Source organism: Rhinoderma darwinii, chromosome 2 (genome assembly GCF_050947455.1).
Source record: "Rhinoderma darwinii isolate aRhiDar2 chromosome 2, aRhiDar2.hap1, whole genome shotgun sequence".
NCBI lineage: Eukaryota > Metazoa > Chordata > Amphibia > Anura > Rhinodermatidae > Rhinoderma > Rhinoderma darwinii.
Window position 1 is genome coordinate 91,637,362 of NC_134688.1, and position 27,829 is coordinate 91,665,190.

General features: G+C 40.8%; 1 protein-coding gene across 2 annotated transcripts in view; it reads right to left on the reverse strand.

Moving 5' to 3' along the window:
• HDAC7 (histone deacetylase 7) overlaps positions 1–27,829 on the reverse strand; it is a 425,809-nt gene that overhangs the window by 180,486 nt on the left and 217,494 nt on the right. Inside the window, exon 2 of one of the 2 annotated variants that reach the window (XM_075851896.1) lies at positions 751–815. The exons of the other annotated variant lie outside the window; for it this stretch is intronic. The gene's annotated coding sequence lies outside the window, so the exon portion shown is untranslated. The remainder of the gene's footprint in view (positions 1–750; positions 816–27,829) is intronic. 2 annotated transcript variants of the gene reach the window in all.

Here is a 27,829-nt window from a genome sequence, read left to right on the forward strand (position 1 = left end):
GGTTGTTGCTGGCAGGAGGAGAGCTGTGTGTATGACTGCTCCTCCCCAGCCCTCTCTTCCTCCATCCTTCCTGTTGGCTATGTAAATAGCTGGGCCCGAATACGGTGTTCTCCTCACAGGCAGAGTGGCTGCATTATATGATATCTCATGTGTATAATCCGGTCCCCCGGAGCACACACGCTCTGCCTGTGCAGAAGAACATCGTACACACACGGCTCCTGTCTCCTGTGCTGCCCCAGCTTTTTAATAAATTTTACAGGCCTCACTGCCCCCGGCCCAGCCCGCTCCTGGTTCAGTACCTACATACTGTACAGGAGAGCGGCCCCTGCTCAGTGGAGCAGCCGGCCCACCAGGAGAACTCCCGGCAAAGTACATGGCCAAATCCGCCCCTGATTAAAGGGAGCCTAAACGTGCCCCTTTTAAAACTGTCCATTTTTTAGCATTTGGTTCTAAAAGAATTTATAAAACAGAGTGTGCTATATGTACATTTCCAGAGAGGAGTCCTGAGATGAGTCCAGGTATACCGACCTCGGCTTCATCTGAGCACTGCGCACCTGCAGGATGCCGTTGGTCTCTTCTCTGGTAATTTACATACAGCACACACTTCATTATAGACCAAATGATAAAATGGACAGTTTTGAGAGTGGCATCTTTAGGACGCTATTTTCCATCAGCATAAAGACTGGTGGTTTCATGCCCTAAAAATCTAGCGACAGGTCCCCTTTAAAAAAATAAAAGACTAATACGTACCGTAACATAAAAGCTTTATTCTATTGATTTCGGTCTTTTGTTGGATCTTCTTCAGTCATGCAGAACTAAACAAAAAACATTAACATGTCTTTATTAAAACTTAATATAAAATATATCCTTGCATAAAATAAAAAGCTGATGACTATATCACTTGCTGATGTAAGCCTCTGTTCACACTGGTTTCATGGCGTCTGGCATCTGTATTTTAACCCAATTATGGATTTGTAAAGTTTTCATATTTTAGTGGGCAGAATAGAACAGTAGACAATAGGAGGCAGCGGAAACAGAACGTAGATGCCAGTGTGAACAGAGCCTTAGTAAATGCATAGTTTCTGTCAATAATACATGTAAACTGTGTGCTCCTGATGTTACTGATTATATTTATTGCGTTCTGATATAATCTATGTAGTAGATTAATGCACCCCGTATTGTCACATTGTATATATTACAAGTTATCGTAGACCAGCGATCTTCACTGTCCTAGACCTACATAATGATTGTACTTTTCTATGGCTATATACACACACACAACATTTCACTTGTATTATTTAGCATTCATACTGTTGTAGTAAAGGAGATCTCTAGGATAGAATAAATAAAATTAAAGGATCAGATCAGCTACCTAGCAAAACAATTGGGAAATATTACTTCACTCGAAATTTAAAAATATACCGTACTTATGACAGCAAATGTCACCCAAAGGATATCACTAGTCATTTGTGAAAGGGTCTTGTATGAAATCCCATTATTTATATATTTCCTTTTTTTATTTCATGTTTGTTTATTTTTTCAGTTTGTACCTGATCTCCCCTTAATTCAAGATATTGGAAAGAAGAATTTTCATTGGTGGCTCCCAGGGTTCATGTGGCATGTTATGTGGATGTTCCTATCTCAGCACGCTCCTTGGGTACTATGTCAAGTAGGAATATACATATAAAAGTGGTTAAAGAGTGTGGACGTCCTCTTAAAGTGACAGTCGGAAGCTTGAAAATTTTGGGCATCATAGGCAAACCCGACTAGTATTTTCCACCTCAACATGAATATGACTTAAAGTGTAACTAACCTTTTAAAAAAACTTACGTCATGTCATAGTGACATGTCGAAAGTTTTGATCGGTGGGGGTCCGAGCACTGAGACCCCCACCGATTGCTAAAACTAAGCGGCAGAAGCGCTCTACTTCGTTTCTGATCGGCTTTCACCAGCTTTCTTCGGAGCTGTGTACATGCTCAATAGAAAGTCTATGAGTCTGTACATCGCTCGCTCGGCCTTCCGAGGAAAGACGATCAGAAATAAAACGTCATATCGCTCAACTAAGCGCTTCTGCCGCTACATTTTAGCAATCGGTGGGGGTCTCAGTGCTCGGACCCCCACTGATCAAAACTTTTGATATGTCACTATGTCATGTCAAAAGTTTTTTAAAAGTTTAGTTACCCTTTAAACTGTCCAATCTCAATGTTTGCTAAATAAGTAACAAAGAAAACAATATTTAATTACAAAGGGTTTTTAAGAATTTGAAAAGTTGGATGATAGAATTTGAATAGCCTTTGTTTCACCCTATAAACCTTTTCAGAGTTCTGTGTATAATAGAAAGTTAGGCTGGGTTCACACGACCTATTTTCAGGCGTAAACGAGGCATATTATGCCTCGTTTTACGTCTGAAAATAGGGCTACAATACGTCGGCAAACATCTGCCCATTCATCTGAATGGGTTTGCCGACGTACTGTGCAGACGACCTGTAATTTACGCGTCGTCGTTTGACAGCTGTCAAACGACGACGCGTAAAAATACAGCCTCGGCAAAAGAAGTGCAGGACACTTCTTTCAGACGTAATTTGAGCCGTTCTTCATTGAACTCAATGAAGAGCAGCTCAAAATTTACGGCTGTCAGAGAAGCCTCGCAAAATGCGAGGAGGAGGAATTACGGCTGAAACGAGGCAGCTGTTTTCTCCTGAAAACAGTCTGTCATTTCAGCCGTAAAAGCCTCTCATCGTGTGCACATACCCTTATACAACTTTCCAATATACTTCCTGTATCAACTCCTCACGGTTGTCAAGATCTCTGCTTAGTTGCTCATAGATTGTAGGCCCTCGTGGGGAGGGCCCTCTGTCCTTCTGCACCTGTCTGTTATTTATATTTATTGTACTTGTTGTTTAATTGTCTAATGTTATGTACTTACACCCTTTTTCATATCTACAGCGCCTTGGAAAAATGGTACTCTAAAATAAATAATAATAATAATAGCAATTGTTTACTTCCAGAGAAAAAAATATCTATAGCCTGCTCATGTGATGAAAGTTACAGAAATAGACCTCTGTTAAATACTACAGGGTGGGCCATTTATATGGATACACCTAAATAAAATGGGAATGGTTGGTGATATTAACTTCCTGTTTGTGGCACATTAGTATATGGGAGGGGGGAAACTTTTCAGGGCTGGGTGTTGACCATGGCGGGCATTTTTAAGTCGGCCATTTTGTATCCAACTTTAGTTTTTTCAATGGGAAGAGGGTCATGTGACACATCAAACTTATCGAGAGTTTCACAAGAAAAACAATGGTGTGCTTGGTTTTAACGTTACTTTATTCTTTCATGAGTTATTTATGTCATTATGGGTGTCAGGTCCGAGCATTCCTAGATGAACAGTTTCCTGGAAAGTGGATTGGTCATTGTGGGCCAGTTGAATGGCCCCCTAGGTCTCCCGATCTGACCCCCTTAGACTTTTATCTTTGGGGTCATCTGAAGGCAATTGTCTATGCTGTGAAGATACGAGATGTGCAGCAACTGAAAATACGGATACTGGAAGCCTGTGCTAGCATTTCTTCTGCGGCTATCAGTGTGTGAAGAGTGGGAGAAGAGGGTTGCATTGACAATCCAACACAATGGGCAGCACTTTGAACACATTTTATAAGTGGTCAGAAACTTGTAAATAACTCATGAAAGAATAAAGTAACATTAAAACCAAGCACACCATTGTTTTTCTTGTGAAATTCTCGATAAGTTTGATGTGTCACATGACCCTCTTCTCATTGAAAAAACTAAAGTTGGATACAAAATGGCCGACTTAAAAATGGCCGCCATGGTCAACACCCAGCTTGAAAAGTTTCCCCCCTCCCATATACTAATGTGCCACAAACAGGAAGTTAATATCACCAACCATTCCCATTTTATTTAGGTGTATCCATATAAATGGCCCACCCTGTACATTATAAGTTTTAATAAGTAAACATTCAAACTTCAATACAAAAAGCAAGAAACAAAAAATTCATCCTAGTGCATTCCTAGTAACCATCACCCTACCTAAAGTGACCCTGTTCTCTGCGCTCTCCCTATTGTGCCATACCTATAAACAACAAAAAAGTCCTAGGAATCCACAAAAGGGGGAATAGAGGAACCAATGTGATAACAATTACTAAGGCTCTGTTCACATCTGCGTTGGGGTCCCGTTCTGACGTTCCATTGGCGCTTTCCATCAGAATGGGACCCTGAACAGATACCAGAGGTTTCCGTTTCCATCACCATTAATTTCAATGGTGACGGATCCGGTGCCTGTGGTTTCCGTTTGTCTCTGTTGTGCACCGGACCCATCATTTTGCCGGAAGCAATAGCCTAGTCTACTACCTCTGGTTTCCGTTCCTATCAGTTTGTGTCTGTTCAGGGTCCCGTTCTGATGGAAAGCTCAGACGGAGCGTCAGAACGGGACCCCAACGCAGATGTGAACAGAGTCTAAGCTGACAAATGCTTTGTAAAGCCTATGATTTCATAAAGTGTAAATAGCTGCCCAGATAAATAGTATTAGAAAGTTGGCGCTAAAATACTGTAACAACTCAAATCAACAAAACTTTAATGGCACTGTCCTAACGCTCATCATCGCGTGACACCAGTAGTGGCCACCAGTGGAGATTATCCGGACCTTATATCACAGGGTCATGACTTGTGAGTACGATTGAGCAATACTACAATACTACAATAATACTGTACCATCCCGCTGTTTAATTGAGCCTATTGTTGTTTGTTGGGCATTTTTTTGTCCTTTCCGCTCCGTCATTGCTTTGCATTGTATTTGAGCATCTGTAATCGCCTTATATATTTTGCAGAATCTATATGAAAATATTTGATTGTTCCCTTATGAACCTGTACTGTCTGTACTGTAGCTTTATGTACTGTCAATGGAGAGTACAGAAAGCTGCGGTACTACATAAAGGTGGGTCACATGAACAGAGATACCAGAATTGGTTAATTGGTGCACTTATTAACATCGACTAGGTTATTTTTCAGGGGCATTTTGTGTGGCTGTGATTTTCAATACTTAGTCAGGTGTTGGTCAATGTAAGAGACACGTCTGTAAAGAAAACCTCAGTTCTCATTGTCTTAAGTTGGTTAATTTGGTTTCCTTGTTTCAGAGAATTACTGAAAACCTCTGCTGGCTGCAAGACTGAGTACGAAGAAAACTCGCTGCCCAGTTTAACACTTTATTAGTTCATTTGTAACACAATTTTGAGTGATTGATGCATTCTTTACCCAGGCACAGCGCCATACATATGGACGTGGTCGTACATGGTCACTTGGACCCTGTTCACTTAAATGGGCTGTACTGCAGTACCAGGCACAGCCGTACACGTATGTATGATGCTGTGCCTGGATAAAAAACAAAAGGGTCCCTGAACTCTGGAGCTCCCAGTGTCCAGTCCCCCATTAAGAATAGGCCATTGATTAAAAGTCCCAGACATCACCTTTAATGGGTTTTGGGGGAGCATTTGTGTAAAAAAATTCCTGTATTAACTTTTTTTTCCTAAGTGGCTAATGGGATGATTGGGATAAAGTAGGAATTTATAGTGGATATTTTTAAGCTCCCACTATACATAATGGAGCAAATTTACTTAAGATATCTAAGATTTAAACCCTGAAAACTTAGACAAGGCTGTATGATAAAATTGGCACATCTTGGCCTATTAGTAATGGCCTGTTAGCAGGGCCGGCATGAGGCATAGGCGCCCGCCTAAAGCGCAATTTTACAATGACCGCTTGTATCAGGGATGGGGGCACTAATTGGTATAGGAGGCCCGGGGATCGGTGAGCGTAGTTGGCAGTTAACTCACCACTCCCTGGTCCTCTTCTGCTCCGGACCCCCGACGCTGCACTCAGGGTCCTGTTGAAGCGGCCCACACAAAGTCCTGATGCTGTCGCACACTACATCTTTGCCAGAGTGGCTACGGCACCCGAAGCACACTACAGACAGGACCCAGTGTAGCACAGATTGCGCAAGGAGCCAAAGAGAATCAAGGTGAGGGGAGTATTAGTTTTCTTTTAGTCTGGTTTGAGATGTGATGGGAAGGGGAACTGTGGCAATTTCTACAGAAGGCACCTTGTGACACTATCTACAAGGGGCACTGTTTGTGGCACTATATATACAGGGGTACTCAGTTTCAGTATATACTGGGGGCACTGTGTGGCAATATCTACAGGGGACACCTTGTGACACTATCTACAGGAGGAAGTCATGTGATTTAAATTAGTATTATAACAGGTTGGCTTTTGATTTTAACCATTTAAATTTCAAAACATTATGGCTATGACAATGAGCCAGTATGGCATGAAACACGTAAGCGCCATTTGTATTACCGACATGATTTTTTATCATATAATGAGAAAATGAAAGTGGAATTTTTAACAGGTCATGCTGGATTTAGCATTTTTCATATTTGTATTTGTTCTGACCTAAGGTCCACTAGATTATCTGTGCACCCTTCTGATATCTGGAAGCCGACTCCATAAGAAAAGGGTCTGTCAAGGTGAGCTGACCTTCTGTGAATTTAATTATCGTATAAACCATTTGCCTGGCTGGTCTTTTGCTCAGCTGGGAATGCTGCTTTCCTATAGACTTCTATGTTGGGAAATTACAGTGACTACTCCTATAGGTGCCGCTTCATAGTACCCATGGAATTGCCATTTTTTTAGCCCATAGATTTTGGTACCAAGAAAGACATCTACTGTAGTGAAGAGACTACAGCATTTGTACAATCTGCATTTGCTTGTAGTTTACATTTGGCGTCTTGGTGTGCCAGGTTCTTTTTCAGGGGAATTCATTGTGGCTGCGAATTATAATGCTTGGTTAAAAGTAAGAGACACATCAAGACAAAAAAAACTACTTTTTCTCATTGTCTTGTATGTGATTATGGTTTCATTTTTTCTGAGAATTACTGAAAACACCTGGCTAGTTACAAGATTGCATTAGTGTCACATTTAACACTTTATTGGCTCATTCTAACACATTTTATCATTCATTTAAATTACAAATACAAAAGCTTTAGGGTTTTAGAGTCCTTAGGTTTCAACATTATAAACAATCTTTCAGCTGTTTGGAAGATATGACGCCAGTGTGAACAGAGCCTTAGACAGAATAGACCTATTAATGGAAGCTAAATGCCCTATTACACCGGGCAATTTTGGCCGGTGCAATGAGCGCCGATCAAAGAAACATCGTTGCTCCTGTCATGAGGAGTTATGTATGGGGACGAGCGGTCGTTCGCCGATTGTTTGTCCCCATACATTATTATCATGTCGGCAGCACGTCTCGCTGTTTACACTGGGAGATGTGTGGTCGACAGCAATAATATTTAACTTTTTTAAATCGATACGATCAGCATTTGTTTGCTCGTCCATCTGCTGATCGCTGCCCTGTTTACTCAGGGCAATTATCGGCAACGAGCGTTCTATGAATGCTTGTCTGCCCGATAATCGCCCAGTGTAAAACCCCCTTTAGATGTCAATAATGAACAGATCCTGAACGTAACTCCTATAATTCAATTCAGCCAAAAGGCACCTGCAGGTGTCCACTCCCATTTATTTAAGAAGAAGTTTTTTATGTGTGGTTATCTCTACATTAAAAACAGTGCCAGCACCAATTTATTTTTGGACATCGTAGTAGTCCAACTTCCACGCTCCCTCTGTTGTGACCCATCTGTTTTGTCTGATTTAAGTCATTGTATTGTGTTTTACAGAATACCCCTAAAATGCCTCTTAAAGGGGTTTTCCCATCAGAGACATTTATTGACATATCCACAGGATATGTCCTAAATGTCAGATAGATGCGGGTCCCACCTCTGGAACCCGTACCTATCTCTAGAAAGGGGTCCCCTAACACCATTCTAGCTTTTTGTGCTCACACTGACTCCCAGCCACTTCCTAATTACATGGTCAGGACATGGTCGGGAGTTACGGAAACAACGTAACTCGCTGAGCTACGTTGTTTCCGTAACTCCCATAGTAGTGACTGCCAGTTACGAAAGCAACGTAGCATGCAAGCTACGCTGTTTCCGTAACTACTATTCAGTTCTATGGGCGTTACAGAAACACTGTAGCTCAGCGAGCTACGCTATTTTCAGAACTCCCAACCATATATTCAGTAAGTGGCCGAGAGGCAGCGGGAGTACAAAATGCTAGAAAGGGGTTTAGGGGACCCCGTTCTGGAGATAGGTCTGACCCGCATCTATCTGACATTTATGATATATCCTGTGGATATAGCCTATAGAAAATAAGCACTAATTCAGACAAAAGAGTCAAAATGTAGAAAACTGTATTAAATATTTTTCCATGTCAATTGACAGAAAACAAATGCAGAACAATTGACAAATGTGTACAAAAAATGTTTTCACCCATTTAGAAGGTTAGAGCCCTGGAAGTATCCTGGTTAGAATTCCTTCTTAGTCTTCCCAGTTAGATGCAGGGCTTTCGCCGATAGCAGAGACAACACGTGTGGAGGGTCGGCATCGGACAACACCTTTGAGACGTTACTCGGGACCGCCACCTTTCTCATGCTTGGATACCTCCAGGACTCTAACCTTCTAAATGGGTGAAAACATTTTTTGTACACATTTGGCAATTGTTATGCCTTTGTTTTCTGTCAATTGACATGGAAAAATATTTAATACAGTTTCCTACATTTTGACACTTTTGTTGAATTAGTGCTTATTTTCTAAACGCTATATCTGAGAGATTGAAAGCACCTCTTTTTGCACTACCACACCCATAGGTAAGTCCACTAAAGGTCAGATACCTCAGACTTATATCCTGTGGATATGTCATAGATGTCTCTGATCGGAAAACCCCTTTAAACATGACTCAGCTGTTAAAGGAGTACTCTGGGATTTTGATATTATGGCCTATCCTTAAGATAGGCCATCAATATCAGATCGGTTGGGGTCAGACACCCGGAGCTCCCATGATCAACTGAGTAAAGGGGCCACAGAGCTCCCATGATCAACTGAGTAAAGGGGCCACAACGCTCCTGTCAGTGCCGTGTCCCCTTCATTGTTTCCGAGGCACAACACCATATTTAGTAGCGGCTGGCCTGCTACTTCAGATTCAAGTGAATGGCACTGAGCTGCAATACCAGGGACAGCCGCTACTAAATGTAGGATTTGCCATCAATATCATAGTGCCATATAAGACCACTTTCACATATTTTACAGTTTAGATCTGCATGGATGGTTGAGTAACTATTTAGCTGTTTTCTGTCCATATACATAACTCCTTTCATAATTTGTAAAAATTGACTTCTCTGCTTAATGTATTGTTCATAGAAAATATTTGCATGTGTATTTTCTGAAATGCCGGTTTTATGCAGAAGTAATGGAATTTTAGGATCAAGGATGCCGTGTGTATTGAGATGCAGAATATTTTAATACTTAGGGGAGGCATTTAAACATAGATATTTACTTACTCGAATAGTAAATAGTATTCGTCGCTTCTTCCTTTCTATCCTATAAGAATGACCAACACCAGGTGAGAACTCACGACAGTTTAAAAGTGGTAAAAGTGTTTCATTGCATACTTGCTATTGCAGTTGTGGAATAATTTACTTATATATCCAAACTAAAATTGGGCACCCGTATGGCTCTGTGAATCAATACATCCCATTAATACGCTTTGTATAGGTTCACCATGTCCCAGCTGTTATATATCCGGGGTTTGTGGTAGCCGATATCATCACCACATACCTAGCCTTAACTGTTTGGCTCCGCAACATGGTTCAGCTGACAATTCAAAAATTAGATTGTAGGTGGCAAAAGTTTAACTCAGTTGGACTTTACATCGTACTTTGCTGAACGTGATATCAAAGGGCGAACATAGCAAGCAGTGTGAATACTTACCTTGTCAGAAACAACATGGTCCTAAGTCAAAGCGGACAATTTGCTAAGTTCAGTTAGGTAGGAATAATGTCACACTCCCACATTAAGAACTCCAAGAAGCGCACTACTATGTTATTATGTTGTCATTAAGTATTCGGTATGGATCAATCTTTAGTGATATTAGTGAAACTGGTCATATACATCAAATTTTAGTTGGCTGATTATGTCAGCAGGATTTTCAGACCGTTCAATGTTTATGAGAGTGTTAGAAGGTATATTAAAGTATACTGGCAAAACTAATGATTTTCCTTGTATATACGCCCAATGTGCACCACAGATGTGGTATGAACACACAATCTAAGATCCTTATTGCCGGTTTCGTACAGGTAATATGGACATTCTAATGTCAGAACATATTTATTATGGTCCTAACTTTGAACTTAATGCAATTGTGCGAATTAAGGAATAATGAAATGACCATCATACCACTGCAATGGATTGGAATGGTTTCCTTACAACTAGGAGAGCGGCTGGTGAATTGAACAGCTGAAAAAACGAAGTGACCTATAACAACTGCAAAATAAATAGAACTTGCGTGGAGTTTAAAGGAATGTTTTTGTAACATATTTCTATTGTTTTTGGTGTGGTCTTTTTAAACAGATTTGTACTGTGGAATTGAATCCATTTGCAGGCCAGATGCACTAAATGTTCTGAAGCCAAGTAAAATAAAGTGATATTATTGAAGTACTGAATGAATGTAATGTTCCCAGACACAATGCCCCATGCACTTTATTAATTGGATCGAGAAAATAGATTCATGAAATTACTATCAGCCAAATTCCGCGGTACAATGTTGCCCCAACCTTACGTCTTCAATATATATAGATCTTGATAAAAGTGATTTAATTCATTATTGTTTTATTAAATCATAACATTCTGATCGTGTCATTGGTTTGGTTCCAACCAAGGCAATATCTGCATGGAATTTCTATGTCCTACTAAATTTTCTTTACATTTCCATGCTAAAAGGGGTGTTTTATGAAGACAACCCCTGTCCATATGCCCTTTTAGGGCATATGTATATAACGGAGGAGAGTTCCCCTCTATGAGCCAGAATGGAGAGTTGCTCCTACAGTTCTGACTCTTACAGTACAGTTCTTACCCTGTGGCAAACCCATTCAATGAGTGGCCGCCATGTAGTAATACATTTTAAGGAAAAAAGTTAGAGGTCCAGCACACGCCTATGCGTTCTCTCCTGGGATTTTTTTATTTCTTATTTTAATTTTGACTTAAATAAACAGTTTTGTATTTTTTTCATATCATATCGTGTGCTGGACCTCTAACTGTTTTCCTTGGATTTCTACCTACTCCCGACGTAGCTCTCTTGCCCGTTCACCGAATAATCATGGAATGTGGCGTCTTTACTTCGAATGAGTGGTGAGCGGACCAATTTTTCTTGTATATTTTCTACTTGCAGTAATACAAACAAATCGTTTTTGCAAATAAGAATAAAGTATTTTCAAAAATTTCAAAATGATTACTAGATATCACGCCATCAAATTCTACCATAATTGATGAATTTATAGATTGCCGTCAGTTGCTAGGACCATTTTAGCTTCTCTGTGTCAATAATTTTATTAGGTACATGGAAACTTCTATAAATCAACGTTTCAGTTCTACTAGCAGGCTAAAGTTATTGGTAATACATATGAACAGTAGTTTCACGTACAAATTTTTCTGATGTGTATAGGTAGAAATACATAACAAATACAAGTATAAAAAATACAATCTTTTTCATTTGTAGGTCTATGTTCTTTAGATTACCCATTTTAGCTTTTCAATAGTTCAGCACAAGTGGCCAGTATGCTCTTCTGAAACTCTGCCTATCTATTACTGACACATGAGCAGAGGGAATAGAGAAAGTGACAGGACTAAGAACATATTGGGTACTGTTCCCTCTGCACACAATCATAGCTTAGAAGTAAAAATCGGGGATAAGATTACATCACATATGTTTTCCCACAGGCTGGCATTGGAAAAAGGACATAGTGTGATCTGCCTGGGGACGGTGGATTGTTTAGAAAGGAAAGTAAATGCAAAAAATACAGGGACAAGTTATGATTTAGCAGGTAGACATTTTGGCCTTGTCCACATTTTTTAAGCCAAAACAGGGATGGAGACTAAACATAAGAAATATATAAAGGAAGGCCTTATAGGTCTGGATCCAATTCTATTTTTGACTTTAAAAAAATGCAGGCAAAATGTGCAACAAATCTGCACAGTGTGAACAAGGCCTTTGGTGGGAAAACTTAAGTGTCTTGATTTGTTGGCCTATATATTATATTGTGAGCGCTATTGGGAACTGGGACTGTTGCACCCTCTTGCACTATGCCCTGCATGTTTAGCAATGTACAAATCTAAAGATGGTTGTTTCATGAATACATCGCCTTTCCACATGCCAGAGTAGTGTATATGGGGTCATAGAGGGGAATCCACTGCTCGGGACCGCTGAAAGCTCAGGCTGATAATGTGGTGGCACAAACACCAAAAAATATCAAAAATTCTAATTAGATAATGCTAAAATTAATATTTACAGAATTGAAGTTTCATTATTTTTGTACATATGCTCATATATATTTAGTGTATTTATATAAAGTACATAAAAATGTGAATGTTGGAGAGTTGTTTTGAAGATGATACAGTAGCGAGAAGTGCAGCGTGCCACTTCAAAATGTGTGGTTGAACTAAATGGCAAACCCCAAAAACCATCCATCATACAGAACAAATACAGTATAATGCAAATAATACTAACAGGGTTCAATTAGGGGCAGGAAACATATACGTAAGATAAGACCTGGAAAAAAGAAAACTTGGTCTTGAGGGTCAGGGCTGGATTGTAGCGCAGGCATTAGATGTTGGTGCAGTCACTTCCATTCAATATTTTGTAAGGTGTTTTCAGTAATATAAAAATACTTCACTTTCACATTGAGCATTTATTTGAAGCACAGACTGTAGTAATAGATGTGTAATTTATTTGCTGGTTGCCCAGTGGAAAAAAGCCACTAAGGGCAGTTTCACATACAGGCACATTTTTGCACCCACATTATGGCTGCAAATCCTGTCTGAACTGATCCCTATGATGCTGTTAGTTCGGGTCATTGGACCCATGTTTGGACCGGGATTTGCGGCCGTATTATGGGTGCAAAAATGTATGTGTATGATACTCGTGTGGAACCGACATAATATATCCTAAATTAACTTATAGAAACGTAACCTTATAAAAAAGTGAGGGTCATCTTACCATAGTGTGACTTATCATAGACTGAACATTAGTAATACTGTTCTCCAAACTCTATAAATAAGCTGAAATCGTGACATCAGACATTTTCTGGTTTCTCTGCAACTCTGGCAATAGCAACATATGAAAGCTGTTCTTTTTTAACAAGACAAATAAAAACTGTTCCAAGTGCAGATAACATATTTTATAAGAGTATTGAGCGTTCTTGTATAGATTTACTGAAAAGGTGTGAGCTGAAGTACAATGTGTATGCCCGGAAACTAAAGTAGGTCAATAACAACATTGTCATATCTATAAATGACCAGAATAGAACAGCCTGGGCCCCTCATCAGTGAAGTGTTGCAGCATACATCTGGAACATATTGGATGTACTCTCCAAAACAAAAAGGCTTAAAGAAAACAAACAAAGCACAGAAAACAATGCACTGTATTTTCCCATACTTTTTGGTGCTCAAAGGAGTAGCTTAAAGAAAATCTGTCAACAAGAACTAAAAGTTCCTTAGCAGTTTTAATCTAGTGGCGCTAGTAGCACCTACTGAAAAAAACAGGAGGTATAAGTATGTAAATCAGTGCCACCCTCTCAGCTAATTGGCTGTGAAGGATCACTTGACTCTTACAAGCTATCTTTTTTGTAAAGCTCCAGGGCCATAAAGCAAAATCTTTATCTGGGTCTGATACCTTGGCACCAACAACATCACACCACATATAGTCCCATAATAAAAAAACTGTATTTCATATGGGCGCTACCATGCTAGTAGTTGGTGTGATATCCCAGTTTGGTGTGATGACAACATTTGAAGTAGCACTGCTGTATCGTTATGCCTCTGCAGGGGTCAGTGAAAGCACTGTTGCCTTCCAAGACATAGGGGTCTGGTTTCGATGGCACCTTCAATAACTCCTATTACTACACCCCTGTTTCTACTTCAAAAGTGAGCACTATAGAAGTTGCTTTGGTTTGAGTTTTTTTGTATCACGGCTGAAGTTTCATTTCATTAGTTAACCACTTCACGCAGAGCGGTTTTTATTTTTAGTCCCTGACACCTAAGGATGTCCGGATGAGATCTGCAGAGCTGGTGACTCTTTCTGGGAATCCCAGTACAAGCTAATTGTAAACAGGCTTTGCGTGAGCAACACAGACTTGACATACCCGAAATGACTCAAGAACGGTGTCAGGCCTGAGTCAAACAGGAAATTGAAACTGAACTCTTACTTGAAGAAAACTAAGACTAACATATGCAGGTGGCCTATTTTAATCTCACGTAAACACTACAATGTATGTATTGTATTGTGTGCTAAAAATAAAACCTTGCATGTCACTATCTTGATGGTTTGTCATATTATTACAGATCTTGTCAGTGGGAATTACAGTGCCAAAGTCAACTGTTTGTTTTTTTTTAGATAATTTTGCATGGTGACTATGCTATTGTGGCTGTTGAGATCAAAGTTTATATGATAGATGCTGTACAGGCCACGTTACTGGCCATGACATTTATATATCTTCAAAGCTTTGCTTCCGCTCTGAAAACTTGTACTCCGTATGTGTCGTGCCTGCAGGAACCACAAACAGGGTCGTTTTACCACCTATTCTGAAATGCTGAGAAAGGGGTTTTCCTACAAAGCACTTGGTGCACTCATTTTGTGTGTATTATATTGCAAAAAAAATTCCATGTACCATGAAAAAGCTAAATGGTGACATGCTACATCGGTTTGTGTCATTTCAGTGAGGATCGGTTTTATTGTAGGGCCTAAATAATACTGCTGCTCTGTCTTTGGGTCCTTTAAGATTTAACCCCTTCCCTCTTTAGCCACTTTTGACCGTCCTGACAGAGCCTCATTTTTCAAATCTGACATGTTTCACTTTATGTGGTAATAACTTCGGAATGCTTTAACCTATCCAAGCGATTCTGAGATTGTTTTCTCGTGACACATTGGACTTTGTGTTACTGGCAAAATTTGCTCGATAAATACAGTATTTAAATGTGAAAAACACCAAAATATTGCGAAAAATTGCAAAAATGTGCATTTTTCTAAATTTAAATGTATCTGCTTGTAAGACAGGCAGTTATACTACACAAAATTGTTGCTAATTAACATTTCCCATATGTTTACTTTAGATTGACATCGTTTTTTGAACATCCTTTTATTTTTCTATGACGTTACAAGGCTTAGAACTTTAGCAGCAATTTCTCACGTTTTAAAGAAAATTTCAAAAGGCTATTTTTACAGGGGCCAGTTCAGTTGTGAAGTGGCTTTTAGGGCCTTATATATTAGAAACCTCCAAAAAGTCACCCCATTTTAAAAACTCCACCCCTCAAAGTATTTAAAACAGCATTTAGAAAGTTTGTTAACCCTTTAGACATTTCACAGGAATTAAACCAAAGTAGAGGTGAAATTTACAAATTTCATTTTTTGTTGTTGCAGAAATTTATTTTTAATCCATTTTTTTTGTAACACAAAGTTTTACCAGAGAAACGCAACTCAATATTTATTGCCCAGGTTCTGCAGTTTTAGGAAATATCCCACATGTGGCTCTAGTTTGCTTCTGGACTAAAACACAGGCCTCAGAAGTAAAGGAGCACCTAGAGGATTTTGGGGTCTCCTTTTTATTAGAATATATTTTTGGCTCCATGTCAGGTTTGAAGAGATCTTGTGGTACCAAAACAGTGGAAACCCCCAAAAGTGACCCCATTTGGGAAACTACACCCCTCGAGGAATTTATTTAGGGGTATAGTAAGCCTTTTGACCGGACAGTTTTTTTGCAGAAATTTTTTGGAAGTAGGCCATGAAAATGAAAATCTACATTCTTTCAAATAAAATCTAGGTTTAGCTATTTTTTTTTAATTTCCAAAAGGACTAATGGAGAAAAATCATAACAGCATTTGTAGAGCAATTTCTTCTGAGTAAAACAGTACCCCATATGTGGTCATAAACTGTTGTTTGGATACACGGCAGGGCTTGGAAGGGAAAGAGCGCTATTTGGCTTTTGGAGCTCAAATTTAGCAGGAATGGTTTTCGGAGGTCATGTCGTATTTGCAAAGCCCCTGAGGGACCAAAACAGTGGAAACCCCCCACAAGTGGCCCCATTTTGGAAACTACACCCCTTGAGGAAATTATTTAGGGGTATAGTGAGCATTTTGACACCGCAGGTTTTTTGCAGGAATTATTGGAAGTAGGCCATGAAAATGAAAATCTACATTCTTTCAAAGAAAATGTAGGTTTAGCTAATTTTTTCTCATTTCCACAAGGACTAAAGGAGAAAAAGCACAGCAAAATTTGTAAAGCAATTTCTCCCGAGTAAAACACTACCTCACATGTGGTAATAAACGGTTGTTTGGACACACGGCAGGGCTTAGAAGGGAAAGAGCGCCATTTAGCTTTTGGAGCTAAAATTTAGCAGGAATGGTTTGCGGAGGCCAGGTCGCATTTGCAGAGCCCCTGAGCGGACAAAAGAATGAAAACGAAAAAAAAGTGACCCCATTTTGGAAACTACACCCCTTGAAGAATTCATCTACGGGTGTAGTGATCATTTTGACCACACAGGTTTTTCAGAGAATTTATTAGAATTGGGCAGTGAATGTAAAAACAATCCTTTTTCTTCAATACGATGTAGCTTTAGGTCAAAATTTTTCATTTTCTCAACAAATAATGGAAAAAAAGAACCCAACATTTGTAAAGCAACCGAGTACGGGAATACCCCATATGTGGTCATAAACTGCTGTTTGGACACATGGTAAGGAATAGAAGAGAAGGAGCGGCATTTGGCTTTTGGAGAACAGATGTGCTGGATTGGTTTCTTGACACCATGTCGCTTTTGCAAAGCCCCTAAGGTACCAGTACAGTGGAAACTACCCAAAAGTGACTCCATTTGTGATACTACATCCCTTCAGGAATTAATCTAGGGGTGTAGTGAATATTTTGACCCCACAGGTGTTTCATAGATTTTATTTGAATTGGGCAGTGAAAAGAAAAATTATTTTTTTCCAATAAGACGTAGCTTTAACGCAAAATTTTTCATTTTCTCAAAAAATAAAGTAGAAAAAGAACCCCAAAATCTGTTAAGAAATTTCTCCCGAGTACGGCAATACCCCATATGTGGTTATAAACTCATTTTTGGGCACATGGCAGGGCTCAGAAGGGAAGGAGCGCAATTTAGCTTTCGGAGTACAGATTTTGCTGGATTGGTTTCTGGTCGCTATGTAGCATTTGCAAAACCCCTGTGGGACCAAAACAGTGGAAACCCCCCAAAAGTGACCCCCATTTTGGAAACTACATCCCTCAAGGTATTCACCTAGGGGTGTAATGAGCATGTTCACCCTGCAGGTGTTTTGCATAAATTAGTGTGCACTCAATATTGCAGAGTAAAAATTTGATTTTTCCATAGATATGCCAATATGTGGTGCCCAGCTTGTGCCACCATAACAAGACAGCTCTCTAATTATTATGCGCTGTTTCCTGGTTTTAGAATCACCCTATATGGGGCCCTAATCTTTTGCCTGGACATTTGACAGGGCTCAGGATTGAGAGAGTACCATGCGAAATTGCGGCCTAATTTCGCGATTTACACAGAATTGGTTCACAATTGCAGAGGTTCAGATGGGAAATAATAAAAAAAAACAAAACAGGAGTGACCCCATTTTAGAAACGACACCCCTCAAGGCATTTATTAAGGGGTGTAGTGAGCATTTTCATCCCACAGGTCTTTTCCATAAATAAATGCGCTGCGTATGGTGCAAAGTAAAAATTAAAATTTTTCCCCAGAATTGCCAATTCAGCGGCAAATATGTCGTGTCCAGCTTATGCCACTGTAGACACACACCCCAAAAATTGTTAAAAGGGTTCTCCCGGGTATGGCGGTGCCATATATGTGGAAGTAAACTGCTGTTTGGACACACTGTAGGGCTCAGATGGGTGGGAGCGCCATTTGGATTTTGAAGCTTAGATTTTGCTTGGTAGTAGTTTTGTTTGAGTACTACTGGTGTTTCCGTTAATTATGTGGGGGCACATGTAAGCCTGGCAGAGTACATCAGGGGCATAGTCAGGTGGTATAATAATGGGGTAAACAATGAAATAATCCATAGACGTGTGTTACGCTGTAAAGCAATCATTTCTGCACAGGCCAGTGTCGCACTGATAAACAGTGTCTTTACTTATGCCCCTTTTGGTCTACACTCGGCACCTTTGCAGTTTGGGGAATTTTGCTAGGAAGTGTTGTCCTGGTATAATACGGGCACCCTCGCTTCTAGCAGATATGTTTGGCCCCCCCTTCCTGGTTCCCTAATTTTAGTGCCCTGATAAATCGCCTCTTGAAACAGACGAAATGTTCCCCTCTGATCTGCACAACTGCATGTTTTTATTTCCTGACTTATTGGAGCCTTAACTAATTTAATTTTTTCATAGACATAGTGACAATCTAATGTTCTTCACTAAAGGCTCCTTTACACAGGCAGATAATTGACTGAGCGACTGCTTGTATGAATGCTCGTTCCCGATCGTTGCCCTATGCAAACAGTTCAGCGAACAGCCGGCAAACACTTGTTTGTCGGCTGATCGCACCATATATTCCACCAAATGACTGCTTGTCGGCGGCAGCACGTCTTCCTGTGTAAGGAAGTCGTCTGCGCTATTGATGCCGTCAAAACAACGGAACCCTGTCACAACGGTGGTAAACAGAAAACTTTAGCTAGGTTTCCGTCACCATTGAGATCAATGGTGACTGAAATGGAAGCTGAGGTTTCAGTTTGCCCTTCCGTTGAGTGATTAACCCGACGGAAACCTCCGTCGGAACCCCTCAGCGGAAAGGAACGGTGATGTGAAAGTGCCATTATCTGTGCTTCCAGATTCTCTGAAACAGAATTTTATTTCTCCCAGAGATAAATGCCACTATGTTTGTCTGACAGCCACTTATCTTATCTTTTCTAAATAAGTCTTTTTGGAGCACTACTGGTCCAGGTGTAAAGCTGGCCATACACCTAAGATTAGGATTTCCATAATGTGGATGATCAATTGTACGCCGGATTGTTCGTACAAAATATTTGACCATCAACATGCCAGTCTAAACTGGCAGATCAGAAACATAGTTAAAAAAGAAAGTGCAAAGGCCCTTTTATACTGGCCGATAAGCGGCCGATGCAGCGAGCGCCGATCAACGAAACATCGTTGATCGGCGATCGCTTGCTCCAGTCACACGGAGCTATGGATGGGGACGAGCGGTCATTACTACGATTGCTCGTCCCAATACATTATTATCATGTGCTGCAGACAACGATAATATTTCACTTTTTTAAAACGATACGACCAGCAGATGATTGAGCGTTTGCTCGTTCATCTGCTGATTGTTCCCCTGTTTACACAGGGCAATTATCAGCAACAAGTGTTCTATGAACGATTTTCTGCCCGAAAATTGCCCAGTGTAAAACCCCCTTAAGAAAACTGAATGCGCTTGTGCAAAGTGGCAAGTAATCAGTCGTAATTGGCCAATTGTGACATCCGTGCCTAGTTTCAGCGGACAATGGACAAAAATATCCATGACCACAAATCATTTTTTAGGCAGACAGTAGTCTGCTATCGGCCATAGTGAACGAACGTTTGCTTAGAATTTTAAAACGACTTTCATCCTTTGTGTATGGCCAGCGTGCATGTTCAGTGAAGTTTTCTTTAACCCCTTAAGGACACAGCCTGTTTTGGCCTTCAGGACACAGCCAAGTTTTTCAAATCTGACATGTTTCAATTTATGTGGTAATAACTTCGGAATGCTTTTACCTATCCAAGCGATTCTGAGATTGTTTTCTCGTGACACATTGGACTTTATGTTACTGGCAAAATTTGCTCGATACATTAAGTATTTAATTGTGAAAAACACCAAAATTTAGCGAAAAATTGCAAAAATTATATGTATCTGCTTGTAAGACAGATAGTAATACCACACAAAATTGTTACTAATTAACATCACCCATATGTCTACTTTAGATTGGCATTGTTTTTAGAACATCCTTTTATTTTTCTATGACATCACAAGGCTTAGAACTTTAGCAGCAATTTCTCACATTTTCAAGAAAATTTCAAAAGCCTATTTTTACAGGGACCAGTTCAGTTGTGAAGTGGATTTTAGGGCCTTATATATTAGAAACCCTCGATAAGTCACCCCATTTTAAAAACTTCACCCCTCAAAGTATTCAAAATTCATTTTTCATCTATTTTTTTTGTAACACAGAAAGTTTTACCAGAGAAACGCAACTCAATATCTATTGCCCAGATTCTGCAGTTTTTAGAAATTCCCCACATGTGTCCCTAGTGCACTTATTGACTGAAGCACAGGCCTCAGAAACAAAGGAACACCTAGAGGATTTTGGGGCCTCCTTTTTATTAGAAAATATTTTAGGCACCATGTCGGGTCTGAAAGGCTCTTGCGGCGCCAAAACAGTGGAAATCCCCCAAAAGTGACCCCATTTTGGAAACAATACTCCTTGAGGAAATTATCTAGGGGTATAGTGAGCATTTTGACCCCGCAGGTTTTTTGCATAAATTATTGGAAGTAGGCCATGAAAATTAAAATCTACATTCTTTCAAAGAAAATGTAGGTTTAGCTAATTTTTTCTAATTTCCACAAGGACTAAAAGGAGAAAATGTACCACTACTTTTGTAAAACAATTTCTCCCGAGTAAAACAATACCCCACATGTGGTCATAAAAGGCTGTTTGGACACACGGCAGGGCTTAGAAGGGAAAGAGCGCCATTTGGCTTTTGGAGCTCAAATTTAGCAGGAATGGTTTGCGGAGACCACGTCGCATTTGCAAATCCCCTAAGGGACCAAAACAGTGAAAACACCAAAAAAGTTACTCCATTTAGGAAACTACACCCCTTGAAGAATCCATCTAGGGGTGTAGTGAGCATTTTGAATCCACAGGGGTTTCATAGATTTTATGAGAATTGGACTGTGAAGATAAAAAAAATCCTTTTTTTCCAATAAGACGTAGCTTTAGCTCAAAATTTTTCATTTTCTCAACAAATAAAGGAATAAAAGAACCCCAACATTTGTAAAGCAACTTCTCTGGAGTACGGCAATACCCCATTTGTGGTCATAAACTGCTGTTTGGGCACACGGCAAGGATCAGAAGAGAAGGAGCGCCATTTGGCTTTTGGAGCACAGATTTTGCTGGATTGGTTTCTTGACACCATGTCACATTTTCAAAGCTCCTAAGGTACCAGTACAGTGGAAACTCCCCAAAAGTGACTCGATTCACGAAACTACACCCCTTGAGAAATTCATCTAGGGGTGTAGTGAGCATTTTGACCCCACAGATATTTCATAGATTTTATTAGAATTGGGCAGTGAAAATAAAAAAAATCCTTTTTCTTCAATAAGACGTAGTTTTAGCTGAAAATGTTTCGTTTTCTCAACAAATAAATGAAAAAAAAGCACCCCAACACTTGTAAAGCAACTTCTCCTGTGTACGGCAATACCACATATGTGGTCATAAACTGCTGTTTGGGCACAGAGAAGGGCTCAAAAGGGAAGGAGCGCCATTTGGCTTTTGGAGTACAGATTTTGCTGGATTGGTTTCTGGGCGCTATGTCGCATTTGCAAAGTCCCTGTGGGACCAAAACATTGGATCCCCCCCAGAAGTGACCCCATTTTGGAAACTACACCCCTCAAGGTATTCACCTAGGGGGTGTAGTGTGCATATTAACCCCACAGGTGAAAATGGGATTTTTTTCCATAGATACGCCAATATGTGGCGCCCAGCTTGTGCCACTGGAGACACACACCCCAAAAATTGTTAAAAGGGTTCTCCCGGGTATGGCGATGCCATATATGTGGAAGTAAACTGCTGTTTTGGCACACTGTAGGGTTCAGAAGGGAGGTAGCGCCATTTGGCTTTTGGAGCGTGGATTTTGCTTGCAGTAGTTTTGTTTGGAGTCTTACTGGTGTTTAAGTTTATAATGTGGGGGTACATGTAAACTGGGCAGAGTACATCAGGGGCATAGTCAGGTCGTATAATAATGGGGTAAAAAAAAACAATAAAATAATCCATAGGTGTGTGTTACGCTGTGACACAATCCTTTCTGCACAGGCCGGTGTCGCACTAATAAATGGTCTTTACTTATGCCCCTTTTAGTCCACACTCGGGATCTTTGCAGTTTGAGGAATTTTGCTGGGAAGTGTTGTCCTGGTATAATACGGGCACCCTTCCAGCAGATATGTTTGGGCCCTCCCCTTCCTGGTTTCCTAATTTTAGGGGCCTTGATAATTCGCCACTTGAAACAGAAGAAACGTTCCCCTCGGGCCGGCACAACTGCATATTTTTATTTCCTGGCTTATTGGAGCCTTAATTAATTTAGTTTTTTCATAGACGTAGTGGTATGACGGCTGTTTTTTTTTGCGGGACGAGCTGTAGTTTTTATTGGTACCATTTTGGGGTATATGTTACTTTTTGATCAATTGCTATCTTTTTTTTTTTGGGAGGCAAAAAACAGCAATTCTGGCATATTTTTTTAATTCTTTTTATTCAGCGTTCACCATGCGTTATAAATTACATGTTACCTTTATTCTGCGGGTCAGTCCGATTCCGGTGATACCTAATTTATAGCACTTTTTATGTTTTACAACTTTTTGCACAATAAAATAACTTTTGTAAAAAGAATGGATTCTTTCTGTCGCCAAGTTATTAGAGCCATAACGGTTTTAACTTTTTCGTCGACGGAGCTGTATGAGGGCTTGTTTTTAGCGAGACGAGTTATAGTTTTTATAGGTACCATTTTTGGGTACATGCGACTTTTTGATCACTTTTTATTTCAATTTTGTCAGTATTTTTTTTTTTTTTTTTTTTACGGCGTTCACTGTGCGGAATAAGTAACATAATATTTTTATAGTTAAGGTCATTACGATCGCAGCGATACCAAATGTGTATGGCTTTATTATTTTTTTCAATAATAAATGACTTGATAAGGGAAAAGGGCAATTGTGTTTTGTGTTATTATTTGAAACTTTTATTGTATTTTTTACAATGTTTATTTTTACTTTTTTTACACTTTTCTTTAGTCTCACTAGGGGACTTGAAGGTCCAACTGTTTGTTTGATGTTCTAATACATTGCACTACCTATGTAGTGCAATGTATTAGAACTGTCAGTTGTTCACTGAGAGCAAGCCGATCAGGCTCCGCCTCCGGGCGGGGCCTAATCGGCTTCCGTAATGGCAGATAGGAAGCCATTGTTAGGCATCCTGTTGCCATAGTAACAGTCGCCAGCCTTGCCATCGCATGGCAGGGCTGCCGATTTCATACAAACCACTTTGATGCAGCGATTGCATTGAATCGCTGCATTGAAGGGGTTAATGGCAGGAATCGGAGCTAGCTCCGGTTCCTGCCGATAGATTGGGATGTCCGCTGTAACATACAGTGGACACCCACTGCTGATGACGCCGGCTCAGCTTCTGAGCCGGGAGCTGAGCCGGCGCCATCTTGCCGATGGTACCGGAAGCCTCCTGGGCCCCGCCGACGACGGGGCATAGGAGGATTCCATTACTGGCAGACCGGGAGGTAAGTATTTGCCCTCCGATCGCCTTTGCAGCCACCGGCAACACAGCGATCACGTTGCTGGGGTGCCGGTGGCTATAAACTCCTCACATGCTGCGATCTCTATTGAACGCAGCATGTGAGGGGTTAATCGGTCGGATCGGAGGCTAGCTCCGGTCCTGGCCGATACCTCAGGGTGCCAGCTGTAACATACAGCTGTCACCCAGCGGTGATGTCGCTGGCTCAGCTCCTGAGCCAGCTCCATCTGTTTCACGTACAGTTACGTGGAATTGCGGGAAAACACCATCTCCCATCATGTAACTGTACGTGAAATTGCGGGAAGGGGTTAAAAGAAGCCATGACAATGAATATTTCAAAATAGACAAACAACACAACATTTTATGATGTCAAAGGTGAGCATTTATTACCAATAGTACTATGTTTCCTAACAAAGTCCTTCGTCAGGCTGCATATGAATGAAGCATGTGGGGACAATGACGCTGTTGGAGCAGTTCTACCCCTCGTGGAGTATTGTCCTAGAATTCTTAAATGTAATATGTTAGTAGTTTTGAGGCCTCAAAAGTGCTGACAGTGATATATGTGATGGCACCATGATTGCAAGTGTCATGAGGCTGGCACTTGATGTGGAAGTGATCCTTGTTTCTCCTTACTGCACGATGCCAGCCCAGCAGCTCTGGGTGATGGCTCTATCGGTCTGCTGATTGGCCGCTATAGCGGTCACTCAGACCAGAGCGTGGCACTTGCGACTGCCAAAATTGGAGAATCAAACATCAGTTTCTCGATCATGCATCTTGCATGACAAGACAAAAGGAAGGTTTCCAATGCCCTTTACCGCCCCTATATAGCGTTGTCAGCACCTTTGAGGCTACAAAACTAGTGACAGATTCCCTTTCACTCACTTTCAGCCTGAAGAAGGTTGGTCTTCAAAACGTTGCCCTATTTTTAATATAAAAGTAATATATTGAAAAAATAATTGTTAATAAATACCATTGGCATTATAGAGCAGGGTATGCTGATTACGAGGTGTCATAGATTTTATCTCGAAAGAACTTTGAAGGATGAAGGAATAACAAAAACTAAAAGAAATGGCATCTGAAGAGCGATAGTTACGCTTTAACAAGTGGCACATAAGCGATATCTCCATGGCTAAGCATTCATCACATTCACATTTGGTCTCCACAACATTCACAAAAGAATACTTTCAGAATGAATATGTGAAACAAGTGAAGATGACCTACTTTTTGAGTGAATCATTAAAGTAACAAAAATGTTTTCATTCACCAAAGTCCAGGCATTTACAAGAATGTGCCTGCTGATTAAAAACGCGGAAGACGCAAGTATATTATTCTATATATTAAAAGGGATCCAAAATACATCTTCATAGCTGTATTTTAAAAGAACTACAGTTAGGTCCAGAATTATTTGGACAGTGACACAATCTTCATGATTTGGGCTCTGCTGCCACCACATTGGATTTGTAATGAAACAACTGAAATGCAATTGAAGTGTAGACTTTCAGGTTTAATTCAAGGGGTTGAACAAAAATGTGAATTGCAACCATTTTTCTACACAATCTCCTCATTTCAGGGGCTCAAAAGTAATTGGTCAAATTAACATTCCCATAAATAAAATGTTGTTATTTTTAATACTTTGTAGAGAATCCTTTGCAGGCAATGACTGCCTGAAGTCTGGAACCCGTGGACATCACCAAACGCTGGGTTTCCTCCTTTGAGATTCTTTGCCCGGCCTTTACTGCAGCAGTCTTCAGTTGTTGCTTGTTTGTGGGTCTTTCTGCCTTAAGTTGGGTCTTAAGCAAGTGAAATGTATGCTCGATCAGGTTGAGATTTGGTGATTGACTTGGCCATTGCAGAATATTCCACTTCTTTGCCTTAAAAAAAACTCCAGTGTTGCTTTCGCAGTATGTTTTGGGTCATTCTACATCTGTACCAGTGGTTCCCAACCGGGGTGCCGCAAGAACCGTCCAGTGGTGCCGTGACACTCCGCTCATCCACTGCAAAAAAAAATAATATATTTTTTTGCTACAAGCTCCGCCCCCGACGCTTACTCTAACTATGCTTGTAGCAGACGTGACACACGCATGTCTGCTACAAGTACCGCCCACTAGAAGAGCCTGACTGAGGGAGTTGTAGTCCTCTCCTCTTATACTTCTTCCCTGTAATGTCCTCTAATATCCCATAATAACAGTCTGGACATGCAGGGAGTTGTAGTTCTTTCCTCTTATACCCCCTCCCTGTAATGTCCTCTGATATCCCATAATAACAGCCTAGACATAATGGGAGTTGTAGTCCTCTCCTCTTATACCTCCTGATTTATTCCTTCCCCAGGAGTAAGCACACTTTCTGTCTATGATGGTCACTTTACTAGAGGGGCTGATGGTCATTGTACTGGGGGGGGGGCTGATGGTCATTTTACTGGGGGGGACCGAAGCTGATGGTCTCTTTACTGGGTGGCTGATGGTCATTTTACTGCGAGTGGGGGGCTGATGGTTATTTTACTGTGAGTGGGGGACTGATGGTGACTTTACTGGAGGGGGCTGATGATCACTTTACTTGGGGGAGGGGACTGAGGCTGATGGTCACTGTACTGGAGGGGGCTTATGGTCTCTTTACTGGGGGGGGGCTGAGGTTGATGGTCAGGCTGATGGTCACTTTACTGGAGGGGGCTGATGGTCACTTTACTGTGAGGGAGGCTGATGGTCACTTTACTGGAGGGGGCTGATGATCACTTTACTGGAGGGGACGGATGGTCACTTTACTGTGAGGGGGCTGATGGTCACTTTACTGTGAGGGGCTGATGGTCATTTTACTGTGAGTGCGGGGCTGATGGTCATTTTACTGTGAGGGGGGCTGATGGTCATTTTACTGTGAGGGGGGGCTGATGGTCATTTTACTGTGAGGGTGGCTGATGGTCATTTTACTGTGAGTGGCGGGCTGATGGTCATTTTACTGTGAGTGGGGGGTTGATGGTTATTTCACTGTGAGCCCCCCGCTGATGGTCATTTTACTGTAAGTGGGACCTGATGGTCTCTGAGTGGTTTCCGCCTCTAATCTCCCATTGAAATTAATAGGAGGCAGAAAAAAACCTGCGGCGCTCGTTTGGAGTGCTTTTTTGCTGACGGTTTTTGCATTAGCTTCAACGGCTTAAAAAAAATGTGGGCAAAAACCACTGCAAAAAAAACGCAGGAAAAAAAAGCGTCAAACAACACTGTCAATTCAAAATGTGCCTCAAAATTCCTAAAGGAAGCGTGTAGTGCTTGTTTTTTGCATTTTTTTTTTGTCATTTTGTAAACAATTTTTGTTAGGGGTGCCCTGAGGACATTTTTTTTTTCCAGGGGTGCCTCAAGCCTGAAAAGGTTTGGAAACTCTGATCTGTGCTGTGAAGCGACATCCAATCAACCTTGCTGCATTTGGTTGAATCTGAGCAGAAAGTATATCCTTGGACACTTCAGAATTCATCTGGCTGCTTCTGTCTTCAGTCTCATCATCAATAAACACCAGTGACCCATTGCCTTTGGCAACCATGCATGCCTATGCCATCACACTGCCTCCACCATGTATTACTGAGGGTGTGGTGTGCATTGGATCATGAGCTCTTCCAAGCCTTCTCCATACGTTCTTCCTTCCATCATTCTGGTACAGGTTGATCTTAGTTTCATCTGTCCAAAGAATGCTGTTCCAGAACTGGGCTGGCTTCTTTACATGTTGTTTGGCAAAGTCTAATCTGGCCTTTGTATTTTTGAGGCTGATTCATGGTTTGCACCTTGTGGTGAACCCTGTGTATTTGCTCTCATGAAGTTTTCTTTTTATGGCAGACTTAGATACTGATACACCTACTTCCAGGAGAGTGTTCTTCACTTGGGTAGATGTTGTGAAGGGGTTTTTCTTCACCATGGAAAGGATTCTGCGATCATCCACCACTGTTGTCTTCCATGGATGTCCAGGCCTTTTGGAGTTCACGAGATCACCAGTGCGCTCTTTTTTTTTTTTTGAGAATGTACCAAACTGTTGGTTTGGCCACTCCTAACATTTGTTCTATCTCTCTGATGGATTTCTTCATTTTTTTTAGCCTAAAGATGGTCTGTTTCACAGGCATCGAGAGC